Source organism: Numenius arquata, chromosome 10 (genome assembly GCF_964106895.1).
Source record: "Numenius arquata chromosome 10, bNumArq3.hap1.1, whole genome shotgun sequence".
Taxonomy (NCBI): Eukaryota; Metazoa; Chordata; class Aves; order Charadriiformes; family Scolopacidae; genus Numenius; species Numenius arquata.
The window spans coordinates 46,428,315-46,446,288 of record NC_133585.1 but is presented as its reverse complement, the minus strand read 5'-3'; the positions used below and the strand labels follow the sequence as shown (position 1 = coordinate 46,446,288).

Here is a 17,974-nt window from a genome sequence, read left to right as displayed (position 1 = left end):
CTGATCTATTGAGATAGATCAGATATTGTGCCCATCTTGCTGAAACTGGATGATTTTGTCTTGCTGGCAGAAACACTTCCTATATTCCTAATCACAGAATCACCTAGGTTGGAAGGGACCCTTTAAGATCATCTAGTCCAACCAATGAAAAAAAAAAAAAAGAAAAAAAAAAAAACCAAAACAACACCACACACGCAACACACCACACACAACCCCCCCACACACCACCACACCACCCAACACTAATCCATATCCCCGAGCACCGTGTCAACTCCTCTCTTGAATACCTCCAGGGATGGTGCCTCAACCACCTCCCTGGGCAGCCCATTCCAATGCCTGATAACCCTTTCAGTAAAGAAATATTTCCTAACTTGAGGCCGTTACCCCTTGTCCTATCATCTGTAACTTGGGAGAAGAGACCGACCCTCACCTCTCTACAGCCTCCTTTCAGGTACTTGTAGAGAGCAATAAGGTCTCCCCTCAGTCTCCTCTTCCCCAGACTGAACACCCCCAGCTCCCTCAGCCTCTCCTCATAAGACTTGTGCTCCAGACCCCTCACCAGCTTCGTTGCCCTTCTCTGGACCTGCTCCAGCACCTCAATGTCTTTCCTGTGGTAGGGGGCCCAAAACTGGACACAGTACTCGAGGTGGGGTCTCACCAGTGCCGAGTACAGGGGGACGATCACCTCTTGGGTCCTACTCACCACACTGTTCTTGATACAATGACTTACCATGCATTGGAGATGTTTGGTCGTGCGTGAAGGAAAGTGAATGGAGTTACAGGTAGCAGTGCTTGTAGTTAATGATGCTTGACACTTTCTCTTCTAAGGCCGGTTTTAGTTGCTTATAATTTAGCAAGACTTAAATCATTGAGCAGTAAGTCAGCCTGTGTCTGAGAATGAGATGAGGGGGAGGAACATACTGTTTTCTTGATTCGGAATGCAGTGAAAATCTTACCACTGGAAAGATAAAGAACCTGCATATGTAAGAGCAAGTACTCAAGGCTTTAGGAAAAACTTAAACTGTTATGCTGTGCTTTCAGCTGCGGGGTTTTTTTTTTTGTGCCATCCCAAGCTCTTACATTAGGCAGCATGATAGATTTCTGAAAATATGGTTTGTACCAGTTCAATGATTTACCTAAATCCATTTTGTCTGTCCAAATCAGATGAGGTAGATATATTCCAAATCCTTTCAGTCATAACCAGCCAGAGCTACTGAGCATGTTCGAGCTGGGCTGTGAGAACAGGCCTAATCTCCTCCACTCCATTGTAATGTCAAGTACAAACACTGAATCAGGAGACCTTCTTCTGCACTCCTTGTACTTTTCCATAACCGCATCCCCCACCTGCTCTTGATTCTGTCAGTCAAATGCCACTCCAGTAGCATATTTCCATAACTGTTGTGTGCTTTTGATTCAACTTTTCTATATTCTTTGATTTTTCTTCTTTATTGCTGTTCTTGTGTTCAGAACAGCCCATAATAAAATAGATTGTTTTGAACAATGTATACCGTGTGTGGTTAAAATTATGAAAAACTTCTTTCTGAGCATCCTGAAAACTTACGGATGCTGTGCATCTTTGGTGTTGCTTTTCAAGTAACCTTTGTAGACCATGAAGACCTGCTTTGTTTTATTAAGAATTTTTGTTTTCCAGGGTGTAGTTCAGCTTTATTTTCTGCTTGTCTCTCCTTGGGCTGTTTTCCTTCATCTTTATGTTTTCAGTAGTCCTTTTGCTTGTGTTTCTTTTTCAGAGCTTTTTTTTTTTTTTAATTTGTGCTGAAAATCCTCAGTTTAAAACTGTTAAGTTACAGAACTTCTGTATTTACTTATAAAAAACACCCTTTTATACATTTTTTTTTCTTAATGTTTTTCTTAGAAGTGTGAAAAGCAAATAACTTAATTAGAGAGAAAATACTTCTGACATTGATTTGTAGAAATAGAGAGTTGGAAGTTGTTGTACTCTTTCTCACTGACTTGTGTACAGGTGTGAGTGCTGGCGGTAGTGTCTTTGTGCTTCTCTGGAAACGTGCCCGTGTCACTACATGTGCAAAACCACATTTATTCAGGAGATCGGTGAAATCAAACCGCTGTCTTATTCTGATTTGTTCTTATACACCTGCTATGAAAGGGCAATGAATAAGGAGCAGCAGCAGCACAATCGGAGCCCATCCACAAGGAATGGGAAATGTAGTATTGAGGGCGGTTTGTTATCTTGGTCGTAATTATTGGGGCTGCTGTGCCTGTCACAGTGAAGAAAAATTGCAACTCGTTAAATCAAAATTTGTTTAATAGTGTATAGAGAGCTAATGATCTGAAAATGGTCTCTCGGTTCCTAACTGAGATTTAAGGGGAAAAAAAAGAGATTGTTTCTGAGCAAGCTAAGAGATTTTCCTAGGTTTTACATTTGGATCAGAGGTGTCGATTTAAATTGATGAAATAAAGCTGACCAAAGCCAAGGTGTGCCCTGCGCCAGGCAGAGAGCAGGGAGAGCTGCTGTGTGGGAGAAATCACCACCCTGTTTGTTGAAAGCTTCAAATTATGAAGCAAACGAAGGCAGACTTACAAGACAGGCTGGAAAGTTCTAGTTCCACTTTCTTCTGTTGAAACTAGAATTTATAATGTAGAGGATGATCTTAACATTTCCACTCCCTCATTTTGCTTGTTATAAGGCTGCGCTGAACTTCCTCTTCAAATATTTTGGGATTTTTGTGTTGAAGTGACCCAAGAGCATCTGGTGTTCATGAGTTACAGGAAGATGGAATTTGGGTTTAGTATAGGAGTAAATGGACTGACATATTGCTTCTTAGAATTTTATGGATTAGAAATGTAGTATTGAATTTATATTACAATTCTGTAATTGCTTAATAGGGTTTAAAAAAAAAAACAGTGGAATAAGTTGTTTTTAATGTTGATAAAATTGCTGTGAACTGATTTTTCTTATGAAAACCAAAATTATCAGAATTAAAACCGGAAACTCTGGCTTTTGCTTTGAAGCCCAGGTCCACACAGAAGGAAGCTTCTGAAATTAAAGGGACTGTCATTATACTTAAAATTTTCAATTTACGTACATGTGAAAGTTTGTATAGTGTTGTTTTTTGGTTTGGTTTTTGTTTTTTTTTGAAAAGAATTTTTCTTTAGGAATTTCTTTCAAGAAATCTAATTTTCTTTTCATCTAAATTTTAGCAGATGCAGAGTGAAGCCCATTCTTTCATTTGCAAAAACCTTCTGGAAAATTACTTGGATGTTGCAATTAAATGTCAGTGAAACTAGGTGAGTCTCTGAATATTTTGATTATTCTAAGCAACTAATGAGTTAATTGTGTGTGACAGAGTCCTGTTTGTAACTTACAATGCTAAGAGGAACTCTGGCATTTAACCTAAAATCTAGAAGATTAAATTATTATATAAACAAATGACATAGCGCAGAAAGAAATAATAAAAAAAAAGGCAAAGATTAAGCAATATATTCCTGGCTTTACTCCTAAGGTAAAAAGCTGTGGATATGCCAAATATATTTTTATCTAGTGTTTTTGTAATGAAATTCTTCCATAACAGAACTTGCTTGATTAGTTTCTGTCAGCATTTCTGTCATGGTGTTTCAGTGGCTGTTCTCCGAGATGTTGTTTAGAACCAGGCTAATTTCAGTCTTACAGTAGACTAATATTCCTGTGTCATTAATCTGGTTTTTCTCAATTCATGTAGTTACTTAGCGCTGGATTTACAGGTCAATTTGAATGATTGAAGCAAACACATGTTCATCTTTGGCCTTTTTGAATTTTGTTTGAGTTAGAGCAAGTTAAATCACAGTGATAGTGTTTACATGCCTGTTTCAGTCAACACCATCTGAATTTCCAGATAAAAAACAGCACTGACAGCTCTATCTGAAAGTTCAGAGTTGCCAGAATCTTTGGTTTTCTCTCGCTATATTTAATAGTACAGGTAGTAGGAGGAAGTAAATAAGTGAGATAAAAATCTGAAAGAAATAAGGTGGGAAACAAGAAGTAAAATATTTAAAGCAAGAAAAAAAAAAGGACATAAAAGTTGAGTGAAGAAACAAAGAGAAATGCAGCCAAAGTGACAGGGATATCCAATTTTGTGTCTTCTGTGAATTCTGGAATACGGGAAATAAATTCTTTTTGTGGTTGCCAGCGATTGCCATGGTATGGTCTTTCAGTGCCATCATGTATTCTGTTTTGTGAGATGACACCTGCTTTGATTAGTCTGGTTTGGAAAAATAGGACATAATTCCAGTGTATGCATTACCAGTTTGATTTGGATCATTAATACTGTTTTGGAGAAAATCTTCAATTATCTCCCTTTGCCATATAACTTGCTCAGCGTGTCCGAAAAACATTCCTTTCCCAGAAAAACGGTTCGTAAGTTCTGCTGCAGGTGCAAAGTGCTCTTCTGTCCCTGCTGGGGACGTACAGGTCTGAATCAATTATTAAATCCTGGGAAAACTTGAACGGCCTGTGTGCTGGTGGTGTTTGCTTCTGGAGACCAGATGAAATATAATCCAAAATAAACCCCCTTGAACATCTAGCACAGGAGTGCCAGCACCAGCTGCTTTGATCTACTGCTCCACTTCTCCTGCTCCACATTGCTTGCTAATGGAGACGTAGCCAAAATTGTTCCTTTTGGTTATAGGTCAGTAGATGAGGACAATGAACATCTGTGAGATGTATCTGTTCTACAAATCCAGTTCTAAGTTTCAGTGCTAGTGTTTACAACTTTTAAAGTGCCACTGTTGGTTTTTTGCAACTTTTGTTAATACAAACTATCAAGGAAACAGACAAATACCACAAGTGACAGTGAATCAAACGACTAAATCATAACTGCCTTTTGAAATTTTGATCATTTAGTCTGTTTTTTTTCTTCTCTGCTTATATGCTTAAGTTGATAAAATGGGAGTCTTCTGATTTAATTTCATAATTTTTATATAGAATTCTAAAATTTGTATACTTCTCACCCCAAGTGTTTTGCTTGAGCCGCTCATCTGCATTAAAAAAAAAAAAAAATCAAGTCCAGTGTTTTATCGTAGTCATTAAGTCGGAGCAAGATAAAAAATGGAAAATGGATGGTCTTCACAGGTGTTTGCAGTTATTATCGTCTTTCTGTGCATTGAGCTCTCATGAACCAAGACTCTTTTTTTTTTTTTTTTTTTTTTTCCCTGGGCTGAATTCCTCAGTGTGAGCTTGCAGATGGCAATTGTTAAGGTTTTGAAAATTCAAGTAATATTAGTTGCCAGTGTTAAACCATTTTATGTTGGAGTAATAGTTGTAAGAGTTCTCCCTGTCTGTCCTGCGTTATTTTAAGTTCAGAGATTCCCAAGACTTCTGCACACTGACCGCTAGTTTAATCTCTCACGTCTGAGCCAATGATTAGGACTCAACTCAGTTATATTTCTTGTTTTTCTTGGATCTTTTCAGAATCTAGGCCTTAGCTTTCAGTATTTTCTAGAAAACTTCCAAGATTCAAATAACATTTCTGTTGTTAGGGACATTTAAAAGAACATAATATAACATATATTAATAACATATTATCACATATAACATAATTTATATTATATATTAATATAATCATTAAAGAATAATCTAGGTTGTAGCAGCACAAGTATAAGCATTTTTTGTTTTATCAAAGCCAGTTAGTTTTTTTCAAACCACATTATTTGCCGTGTATTTTAAATTGTTTTTATTCAATCTATTCCCTCATTCAGTAACTAGCATAAACATTCTAAAAATATATTTTATTCTCATAGGCTTAAGCATCTCTACATTCAATGTGAATAATCCTTTCTAATAGAGCGTTTATTACTGCCACATGTGTGTGTAGCACTTTAGCTAGCAAAAAATCAATACATTAAGTAAAAATCAGAATTTAGTACTTGGCTGCTTCATATAGCAGTTTTGGGAGGAGACCTCACTGAGGCAGGTACAAGACTCAATTTAAAATGAAGCAAAACGTTGAAAGTCAAAACATCAGCATTGTAAGCCAGCAAGATAGAAGAGTCCTCGTTATTTTAAGTAATCTTGTTATACGAATACTGCACTGTTATGTTGAAGTGCATATTTCATTCTTATTCTATTTGCATATTTGTTAATATGTTAGGCATAACTAAACTATTTCAAGCCTTAATGTATGCTTTAATACAGTACAGCTGTTTTCACCAGCCTGTTAGCATGTGGCCTCAACATATAATTTATATTAGTTTCAGGATTTCCTGTGAATACTGACAGCTTTTGGAATCCCATTCCTCAATACCAGTGGTAAACAGGCTACTAGCAAGATCCTGGGTCACTGAAATAACCACATTCACAATGTTTTGAGCAGAAAACAATTGCCATTTACAATAAAATCTGATTATAGTTTTACTTTTTGATAATTGATGATTGGAATAAAATTCCAATTGAAAATTGAAAATTCCAATTGAAAATTGGAATAGCTATAATAACTTTATAAATACGTTGTTAATGTTGCTTTTCAGGACTTAAGTGCTGGGTGATCCAAGTCAGGTTCTAATAAAGTGGGAAAAGAGCCTATAAGGGATGAATTACCACGTTTGCTTTGATTTAAAATATTAATTGTAAAATACATGTAGTGCAACTTGATTTTAACTAAGTCTTACTTGCTAGTGAAGGTGGCAGCCTTCTAAGCAGTGATAATTTCAGCATCTTCAGTAGTGACCTGGAAGGGAAGGTTCTAAATGTTTGCAAATAAAATATGGTGATACTAATTTGGGAGGTGTTGAGAACTTGAGAGTGCAGAGAAAGCTTTGAGGATCAAGAAGCGAGCATACTGAGACACGGGGTTTGGTAGATAGAAATAGCGTAGTGTCATCATTCTGTGAAAGAAAAACTCTGGAAGTGGTAAAAGAGGGAAAAAAAAAAAAAGCCGAGGAAAAGAGTTTTAAAGTCATGCTAATGTAGTGAGTAAGGTCTCAAGTAGTTGATATGATTTTATGTTGAGTATTGTAGATGGTAAAAGGGACTCATTTGCAAAAATACAAAAGGGAGATGAATTTGTGACTTTTTTTTTCCCCCCATGCCTAATCTTGGAAATTTTTATCCCAAATATGGTAGCAGCAAAGCTTAAAAAAGCTTGGCTTAGAAATTCCTCCCGTTACATTATGTTTTATGTCTTTGAATCAATATTGTGATCTTAAAATATTTTTGAAAGAGCTAAGGAATGGGAAATAATGGACAGAATTTTTGCTATGAGCATTGAATTAGTCTGCGAAGTCCAGAAAGCCTTCATTTAAAAAATTCCCAATGCTTGAAGAGTAATATTGTTGTCATAATTAATCAACTTAATTTATAATTAAATTGACCGGACCCAACATTTTGAAGATCATAGTGATCTATGGGAAAAAGGAATTTATTGGTCTGATTTTGCTGCTGCTTTGGTGACCCTCAGAAGGTGAATTCAGTGGGTTTCCTGGACTCGCTTAGTTATCACCAGCTCTGAAAGTTTCTGCTCATGTCAGTAGCGAGCCACTGAGGAGGAGCGCATGCTGCTGCTGCTCAGGAGAATGCAGAAAGAATTTGAGCAAATTTGATATCTACATAAATTGATAATATTTTAGAAACATGGAAGGCTAAAAACCAGTTGGTTAAATGTTACAGTGCTACTTCAAACTATACTTTTCATTTGAACTGTGTTTACTGAACATTCAGAAATTCAATTGTTTGGTGCTCTAATATTTGAATACTTAAGATGTTCTTCCTTTTTTTTTAATTTATATGTATAAGAATATATATGTAGAATGATTGCAGTAAAATTAAATTAAAACTGACTTAACATGTTTTTTCTATTGCTGCGTTGCTGCTTCTGCTTAGTTCGTGCTGTGCTATCCCTTTTTTTTAATTATTTTTATTTTTGAATAATGCACTGTCTTTCCTGCTTGAGCAAGTCTAATTATTGACTGAATGTTGGCTGATGTTCCATTTCCTTTTGATACTTGCTTATTGCAGGGTGGCAAAAGGATATCTGACATCTATCCCCAAAGTGGTTATGAAGTGTTTTGCAAAGGCAAGAAAACTCAAGTGTTTCTGCCTTGGTTTTTTCCATTCTTTAGCCAAGACAACAGTTAAGACATTTTCTTTCTGCACTAATTGCAAATCCTTTATATTTTGTTTTATTTTTTCCTTTCCTGTTGTGGAAACTCCTTGCCTGTGTAATATGAAGGACTTGTCCTGTATCTCAGGTTTTGCAATTGCTGTAATTCCAGTTGAGCCTGGATTGTTCTATTGGAAATCCTGACAAAAGACTAACTCTAGTGTTTTGTTTAATGAAATATGGGGTAGTGCAATGTAGAGGTTTGGAATTCTGTAACTATAATATTGAGTTTTTATTTAATATATAACCTTGTTCTTTCTATAACAGGTGGTTGTATTTGGGGAAAAACTGAAGGATCCACTGGCAGACACCAGAACTTTAGAAGAGTAGGTCTTTACTTTTGTTAAATCTTGTTAATCTTATAACGGTCAGCATGCTAATATAGAAGTGTATTTTGCATTTCCATCTCTTTGGTATACACTGAAGTTAGCATCCCCTAGCATTTCCCTTGTTTTGTTTTGTTGCGTTTTTGTCCTACCTCGTTCTTTTTACTTTTGTTATGGCTTTCTGGTCTCCGGGATGATGTGGAGGACTTGTAGGGGAAAGGGGTGGGGGGAGGCAGGGAGAAGGAGCTGCTTCTTCCGTAATTTTTGACTTGGGCAGTGCTTCAGTGTTGGAGTTTAAAATTTTTCTACTCTATCATTTTATGGAAACATGAATGTGAAGTCTCACATCTTCCTTTTTGAAGACACTTTCCAATGAAGTGCACTGCTTCCTCCATTCTTCAGGCAGTCAAACAGTCCACTCTGTTCACAAAAGCTTCACAGAATAATTTAGCTGTGCATGAGTCACCCGCCCTGGGAAATCTGGGCATCAGAAGCGCTTCCACAGCTGCACAAATTGAGGATTGTGCAATCTACTCGGAAAAAAAAAAAAAAAATGCCCATCACTAAATATTTTTAAAATGTTTTATTTACATGTTTGCATTTCTGCATGAGATGGATAATTAAGTTTCAGAGTAAATATTAACTTTCTGCAACACCTGTCATTTGTTCTTTGGTGTTGCTGTTAACAGCTCTCCTAATCTTTTTTTTTTTGTGTGTGTCCACTTGGGACGCTTGTACAACTCTAAGAGTTACAAATAGCTGCTGTTGGTACAAATCATTCTTTCATTAAATTTTCTTAGTTTCATATCACTCATTTTGGTGAATACTCCTGCATAAGTGTCTGTCCTAAGGATCATCTTAAAACAGTCACAGTTCATGCTAATTAACATGTTACTTGATAGACAGGGTGATGACTACTTAGCAACGTCAGGTATATAAACTCCTGTGCTTTTATGTTTTGCTTGAGTTTCCCATTGACTCAAAGGTTGAGTTCTGGATTTGTTTTCATCTCCAGAAGCTGATCCATGAGCCTGGATCAGTGGATACGAACAAACCTCGTTCTCTCCAGAAATTTCATTTGTCACGGGTTGCCACAAGAGATGCAGCAATGCATGGGAGAGTACAGATGTTTCATTTAAATATGAAGCAGGCTTCTCAAGTAGTAGCTACAACACTTGTTTCTTTGAGCACAAATTGGAATCTCGTTTTTCCTAATTTTGTTCTCTGGTTGTTATTTAACACATGGCGTAGGTCAGCATGAAATGGCATTGTTGCCAAAAGATGTCTAACCTGGTGATTCACTGCTTCCCCTTCCCCTGTGCCAACACAGCTTTTGAGCAGCCATATGGTGAAACAAATTTAGTTGATTTAGCTGAATGGAACAATATTTGGGTTAGTTTTAGGCTGGACCAGTTTCCGACTGTTAAATGTGTGTTCACAGATACTAATGCTAGCAGAAGAGAGGGGAATTTTATACGGGTGTGGGAGTGAGTGGTCAAAGCAATGATCAAAGGCTAACATTATGAAAAGTTGCAGCTTGACCGAGGAGTTTGGTAAAAGTGCTTAAAAATATGAATAACTGTTACAGTGTGAAGTGCCTTATATCTGTAGCCATGAGGTCTTACCTCTGTTGTCTATGTATATATTGGTCTTGCTATCTTACCTATAGTAATTCTTCACCTGCGGACTTATTCAGAGGAAGTACTGAGTCTGTTTCTCCCACATCCTAGATGAGTTCCCTTTCCATGAGTTAGGAGTAAGTCTTTGTCTCCTGTTTAAAAAAAGGAAAGAAAAAAGTGCATAACTGAGAAGTAGTATGATGTTTCTGGATATCTGGATGTGCTAGATAATGGTATCTTAAAGGAATAAGTTGTTGATATGAAATAGTTGGTTGTCCTTTAAAAGGTAAGGTGGATTATAAATCAAGCAAAACTGATTTAAGACTCATAGGAGAAATTTTAAGGATATAGCTAAATAAACTGTAAAAGCATTGGGTGCAGAAATAACTTGCATAACAAGTTCTCACAGACCCTCTTAGCCACCTTTTGACTTCTTGAATTTCTGAAGATTTTAGAATGCAATAGTGAGATATGTAAAAAGTGCAAGTGTTCATTTGGATATAAAAGCTTATAAATCTTCATTGGGTAGATTCTTCTGGCGTAGGATAGAATTTTGGAATGATTCATCAGTGTGAATTTCAAAAACTGCTTTTTAGCTGCCTTTCCCACCTCCCAGCACACATGTGCGTACTAAAAGTCTGGCAGTTAAGGTCCTCACGTAACATGCAGGTTCATGTTTTTCTGCAAGATTAATTGCAGTGGATAGCTGACTGTTTGTTTTTGTCACAGTAATAATAATGGTAAAGTCTCATTTTCTAAATTTAAACATGAGTTTATATGAACACTGAGCAGAAATTTTGTACGGAATGGAAGAAGAATTTATTTGGTGTTATCTTGCTTTGAATGTGTAATAATTATGTCTGTTGAATTTGGTAATCAATTTTCTCCGTGACAGTTTTCAAAAATTAGTTTATATTTTATATCTAGACATTCTTCTCTCTTGTTATTGGGGTAGAGGAAAAACAATGTTTAACTCTTTTTGATCTGTCTCATTTCTTGGTGAATTTTCATGTATATTTTCCAGTGTAGGAATAAAGTATTTAACAATTTTTTTTCTTCTTCGGTTAAATCTATTAGTATTCTTGGTATTATTTATGCTCTGAGGAAAACGTGACAAACCATTTTAGACAAATTGTTGTTTAAACTAACATCTGTATCCGATACAAAACATATAAAAGTGCTAATGCTCTGTTTCATAAATATGCACATTTGTAATTGGATGAATCATTTCAAAGTGTTGTTAACTCCAGGAGAGATATCTTGGTACCATATTTTAAAGTGTGTTTTTTTTTCCTTAAATTTCTATTAATATTGAGAAATCGAGTGAAGCACTGAAGAACTTTTTTGTCTGGTAACTTTATTCTGTAGAAAGTAATTGGTTTGTATGTAGCAGCTAATTTTGGGGGGTAATTAGTAATAGTCAGTAAGAATTTAAACTTGAGCAGTGTGTGTGTGGTGCTCTTTCCCCTTTTGAATTTCTGGGAAAACCCGTGCCAATTACTTACCTTTTCAGGTCCATTTAAGAGGCTGGAAGAACGAAGCTGGGATTTTCTTTGTTCGTTGTTAAATATACCAAGTTTAGATGCCAACTGTGAAAGAGAGTAGCAGAATCTCCAGCTTTTACACCATCTACAGCACTGTTTTTTGCAGCGCAGCGAACACTGATTTAGAATCTCTTCTCGAGCTGGTTGGCTGCAGGTTGGTGCTGCCCAGAATCCCAGCCCAGGAGACGGAGATTGTGTACAGAGACGTGAAGACTTTCAGTTTTGGATAGTGACACTAACGTGTCAGCTTCTCTCGATTAAAACTCATCCTCTGGGAAGTACTGCTTTTTTTGTTAAGCACCATTTAAGGGGAGGCAGTGGGTGTATTTTTCAGTATTGATGGGCTAAATTGTATTTTAGGTTTGCAAACATGGTGTATAGTCTTAGGTCTAACTCCTGGCGTTACGGATCCAGCAGTGGCAGATGTAGTTAAGAGGGGTCGAGGGGTGCTGGTCCTCAGCTGTGCCAACAATCAAAGGTACACAAAGCCGCACTTTTTAATAAGAACGAGATAATAAAGATTATATTTAAAATTGTGTCGTATGTGGGTTTTTAGGCACATCATTTCACCAGTCTGCTTCAGTGTGTCTCCAGAGCTGAAGGGGTGAGCTCCTCCAGTAAAAGCCACAAAAAAAGGTTGGCAAGAAGCAGGGTGGAGCTTCATAAATAAAAGCCAGTACGAGTGGAATCGCAACGTGTAGCCACAGACTTCCTCTTGTACAGACCAGTCGCACAGGATTTACAGGCGTTATTTCTGCCACACTTAAGGCTTTGTTATTGAAAGAAGGGGATCTGCAGTGAGGAGCTGTGAATGCAAAGGACTGAGAAAAATATTTTAGATGAGAATAAAGATTAGCAACTGTTTCTGATGGCTAGGTCATTAAACACAGCCTTTCGAATTTTTCTTAAAAACTTAGTTAGGTTTGTACTTTTTTTAATTATTATCCTTTATGCTTGTCTACTCCCTACAAAGGAAATGGACCTAAGCAAGCTGCTGAGATAAGTCTGGCTAAAAGTCACTGTAAACAATGTTCTCATAGACACATGGATGATGCGGATTTGCGGAAAAAGCAATTCTCTCCTGCATTCTTCACATGTTAGACTGTCCCACCATCAGGGGAGAACTTTACTCTGTAGCTTGGGACTGAATGCAGTTTGCAATTTCCATTTTTCTAGCTCATGGTTAGAGGAAGTGCTCCTGCCCGCCGTTCCTCTCTCCACTCTTGTCCACTCAAATTTTCCTATTCAAAGGCCATCTGGGATCAAGTTGTGTGGATGCCTGTGCTAGAAGCAGCACTCTCCCACTCTGTTTTCCTTTATCTACAGAAAATGACATTTCTGGGATGTCAGCTCTTCTGCACGAGTGCAGACCAAGATTACTTTTTGGTAGAGAAAAGGTCTCACCATATGGCTATTCCCAGCTGCTAGACTAACCTTTTCAGCTGCAAAGTTTGGACAACATTTCTTGAAATTCCTTTCAGCCCTATCTTCTGATATTTTTGTTTGTTGGTTTGTTCAGCTTTCTTTTTTATTTTGAGGTAGGAAATGTGCCACACGTGTCAGTTTTAAAAACATAATATTTTCACAGGGCCTTTGATAGGCTGTGAGAAGGGATCAATCAGTCATTCCACTAATTTGCTTTCAGTTGGTGTGTACACCATTGCAAGCACAGGAGCAAGTATTTCAAAACCTGCTGGCTTGTTCTCTGTTTAGAGAGCAGGTTATGGTTCACCCCTCTAAAGATCTAAAGTTTATGGTTACTAGAGAAGAACTAAACCAAAGCAAATTCTTCCCCTTCTCCTCCCCTCTAAAAGAGCTAAAGAGAAAAATGGTTGTGCTGGGGAGGGGGAAATCTATGAAGCAAAGAGCAAAATGGAAAACGTGAGTGATGGTGATGCGCTACTCTGGGCATGAAAGAATGGATGGGTCTCTGCTTGCCCATTATGGTGGGATCTCCCAGTAGAATAAAACTCCAGAAGTTCATAATCCAAGTTATCAGAAGCCACTATTTCTTTTCTCCTGGAAAGGAGTACCAAGAAGGTTTATAAGTATCTTCAGAATCTGTATAATGGTGGGTGTCAAGAGGATGGGGCCAGCCTCTTCTTAGTGATGCCCGGTAGCAGGACAAGGGGCAATAGACACAAGCTAGAATGAGGAAAAACTTCTTTATTTTGCGGGTGCCAGAGCCCTGAGCAGGCTGCCCAGAGAGGGTGTGGAGCCTCCTTCTCTGGAGGCATTCAAACCCCACCTGGATGTGTTCCCGTCCAGCCTGCTCTGGGGTGACCCTGCTCTGGCAGGAGGGGTGGACTAGATGATCTCTGAAGGTCCCTTCCAGCCCCTACCATTCTCTGATTGTGTGATAATGAGCAGGGCTTTTGGTGCTGTGCTTACGTTGGGGGTCAGGTTCTGGCTCATCTCTTTGTTCACAGTGTGGTTTTTCTGCTCCTTGGCTGGGTGACCCTGGTGTGGAGCGAGTGGTGGAGCACTGCTGGGCCGTCACAAGCTCGGACCAGCCTGCTGTGATTTTGCTTCTTTAAACAAGATCTTCTCTCAAACTAATCCGCAGTGATTATAATAACTAGTTTGCTCCCTTGACAAAATAGGATTATGGCACAGAGATCAGGTTGTATTAAAGAAGTTAATCTGTTTCTGTTTGCAGAAACTGTGGTGGTGGAAAACTGTGTTGTTTCCTTTAGTTTTCCTGTGATCTTTCCTGGGTGAAAGTGTTTGTCTTCATAATACATGTCACCTCGCATTAATTCCGTCCAAGGACTAATCTGTAAAGTCATGAAAACATTACTTATAAAATCAAGATATTTATATGAGTCTTTTTTACAATATAAGGGCAATACTGATTCTTCTCAAAAATATTTAGCAACGTTACTGTTACGGTGAAGTGCTGGAGAGGCTTTCAGCCACTGACTATAAACAAAATTAAGTACAGGCAACACATTGACTATTGTCCCATCCAGTTTTTAGTCCGGTCCTGCGAGAACATCTGTGTAATTTCACAGTTTGTTCAAGCTTTGAATTTGTTTCGAAGATTTAATGTCGCTAATGAGTGTACCGGTATTGACGGTAAAATTGAAGTTACTGACATTCTTTCCGTCTAAAACATGGAACGTTTTATCGGATGGTGTGAACTTTTCACTATTACCTTAGGTTGGATTGTGGCTTTTTACCCTATGACTTATGCAGAACCTTGTTTCTTTGGCCAAGCAGTAACTTGGCACCCAATAACTTATTGCCTCTTGGTGAGTGGTAAGTCAGCATAGCCCGAGAGTTGCAGTGTAGCTAGTTTTGGGGATTTTGCTACAGATTGAGCAATGTTGTGTATTAATAGTTCCTATGTCCATGGCAGCAGCTAAAGTTTTTGATTGAGAACCTCAGCTTTCTTAAAAATAGTAAGTTTCGAGCCTTCTTGGTTGCAGAAAAGTTTGAAAACACGCATTGATTGTGTAGAAAACACATAGTATCTAGAGAGAAATACACATAAGTCATTGTATTTTTAAAAAAAAAAAAACCCTCATGAATTGTGGAGACAGACCCGTGACCTTTGGACTCTTGTGGCTGACCAGGCTGGCGTGTGGGCGTCTTAACCTTTCTGCTGGCTTTCACACACATGCCATTTCTACTGAGTTAGAGAGCTGTGTGGTTTGGGTTACAAAAGCTTTTCCACTGCCACGAGCTTTCCTTTTGGTCTGGTTCAAGCTTGCCTGTGTTCATTTATGACATAAACATATTCCTTTCCTCCTTGTCTTAGAATCCCTTTTTGAAATATCCTTAAAAAAACTTGCTTTTTTTTTTTTTTTTTTTTTTTGCTCCTGTTTTAGACATTATCAAATATGGTTCTGTGCTTAAGTCCTATGGTTTTTTGTCTTAAGTGTTTAGCTGTGATTTTTTTTTCTTTCTTTTTTTTTTTTTTAAATGCCCTTGTGCATACTGCAGAGATGAGGTCTAAAATTTTCCTCCTCGGAACTCTGTGAGGAGCTGGGTGAGAGTTGGCAGAGTTGTTGGACTCCGAGCAGTTTAAAAACACGGGTTTCACGTTGCAGTCCTTGTAACCTAGACTTCCATGGGACTCTTTGTCACTATTAATGTTTGCACTTGTCAAACGGAACAAAACAGAATAGGAGAGGAGGCTGTAAGCACCTAAAAAAGTAGGTCAATGGGCCAGCAGGTTATTTGGCCAGAAAAGAACGAGTGGCTTCATTGAATCATGCTGTAATTGTTTTTCTCCTGTTGGCAGATTGTTCTGCTGTGCTTTAACTGCCTATGTTAATATTTGCACCTGTATTTTAACCGCTTAAGAGCCTCTATTAGGTGCAGGGGGAGGAGAAACTTAGCTTTTCTAATCAAATAGCAGATAATTTTGGTGTTTTCTATAAAATCCATTAATAAATCTAAGAGTAGCATAGACTTAGTTTTTATATTCCAGCCTCCTTTTTAGAATCTAATATGCTAAAATTTTCTGGAAGTAGTATGTGTACATTGTATAGCAAATATATTTTATTTTAAGAACAGTAAGCAAGACAGAAATGGGGTAAAGATGGGTGAAAAAACTGATTTCATGTAACTTAAAAATATAGAAAATAGCGTGGTTCAAGGGAACAAACTGTAAAAATGAAAAGTAATGGCATAAAGAGGCTGAAACTGGGTTGTCACTGATACTGGCACTGAGGTTTTTTATGGAAAAAGTGCATTTGTGAGGTAAGTTTGAAATACGTTCTTCAAAGTGTTGTTGAAAGGGGTTTTGAAAGAAGGGGTTAATGGCTGTGTCTGAGGGAGCAGCAATAATGTAGACGGGCAACTTTGCTACTTGCCAGCAGCAGCATTTTACACATTCTGGAGTCCTGAAAGTGGCAATTTTGAACAGTGGGAGAAGAAAAGACCTAACTGAAAAAGCCAGTGGCCCAAGTAAGAGTTTCAGTAGAAAAGGTGTTGAAATAATGGTATAAAGATTTACTTTGAAGGTAGCAAGTGGAAGTGAAGATGTAGATGGTGTGGGAGATACTGAATTCAGAAATAAAAACGACATCAAGATTAAAGATTGGCATAAAGTGATAGCTTAAAGCAGAATGAAATTGTTTCAGAATATCCATTTTATAAAGAAGAGCTTTAAAGCGAGGTGAATTCAGATATTTTTAGTAAGCAGAATATTACATTTATTTACTTCTCTTTTATTAAAAAAATAAGTGATCGTTGTAAAGCTCCTTGATTATAAAATTCTCTTTGTTTTATATTTTTACAGTTCAGAATTTAATGCTTTCCTGCAGAAGAGGATACATCTAATTCCATGTTGTTCTTCAAAGGAACCAGGTTTCATCATTAAACCTCACACTTTAACAAGTCCCAAAGTGTAAAAGGTAAAATTGTATTCTTGGAATTAAGAAAGAGCCTGTGGCTTTCAGTCATCTACTGCAGGGCTGAGTAGCGATGTTACGTAGTGTCTTTTTGTTCCTCAGAACATGTCTGAATTTGATTCTTACAAATAGACATAGTCCTCGATTTCTTGTAGTGTTTGCTTTAAACTTGAGTGGTTTCGTTGGAGTTATCTCTGCGGTCTTGCCCATTGGCATGTCTAAGTGCTGAAAATGCTTAACGTATTGCAAACCTGGATGCAAAGACAGAAGGCTGAGACCTTGAAGAGAGAGAAACAAATGTACTGCAGGTGCCTTTCCTGTAGTCTTTAGGTTCTTCTAACTATTTGTCTTGGGTACCATATCTAAGTTGCTAGTTCTGACATAGGACATGTGTAAGGTCCCAGTTCTCACGTCCAGTTTCTCACAACATGTATACTGTGATTGATTTTCTTGAATTCTAGAAACTGAGTCCTTTGATTCTTAAATTCTGATTCTGCATAATGAAGATGTCAGTTGTGTCACAGGTGAAAGGTTTTTCTATTTGTCTGTATGCGTATCTTTCTTTTGCAGTTTAATGGAACAATATATCACTTGTCCTACAGAATTTCACATTACTCTTGTTGCCTATGATGTTAGGTACTAAATTAAATAAAAAAATTTAAAAGGGCTAAAAACGTAATTATCTCTGTATTAGTGCATACTATGTAAGCTAAAGAAAACAAGTTTCTAGCTGGCGTCTTGAATCAAAACCTAATTCCATGGCAGTGATTGTAGTTTGCTTTTATTGCTCAGCAACCTGACTGTTGGTGCTTGCTTTTGACAAAAATTTGAACAAACACTTCTTAATTTACTTTCCTCGTGCCATTTCTGGCTGGTTTTCATGTAGCACAACTCTGTTACTTTATAAAACCTGGCCAACTAATTTGGGGAATTTAATTTGTCTGTATGGCCAGCGCAACTGTTACTGTGAAGAATTGGAGCAAAGGAATGGTTTGCTTCCCGTGTGTCTTC

At 37.5% G+C, this 17,974-nt stretch overlaps 1 protein-coding gene across 2 annotated transcripts in view; it reads left to right on the top strand.

The window, feature by feature from the left end:
- The window catches only part of CLOCK (clock circadian regulator), a 62,120-nt gene that overhangs the window by 11,831 nt on the left and 32,315 nt on the right, over nt 1-17,974 (top strand). The window contains exons 3-5 of one of the 2 annotated variants that reach the window (XM_074155170.1): nt 3,181-3,267; nt 8,379-8,437; nt 16,852-16,966. The gene's annotated coding sequence lies outside the window, so the exon portion shown is untranslated. Of the gene's footprint in view, nt 1-3,180; nt 3,268-8,378; nt 8,438-16,851; nt 16,967-17,974 lie in introns of those variants that run through there. The other variant, XM_074155168.1, reaches the window with a different exon arrangement.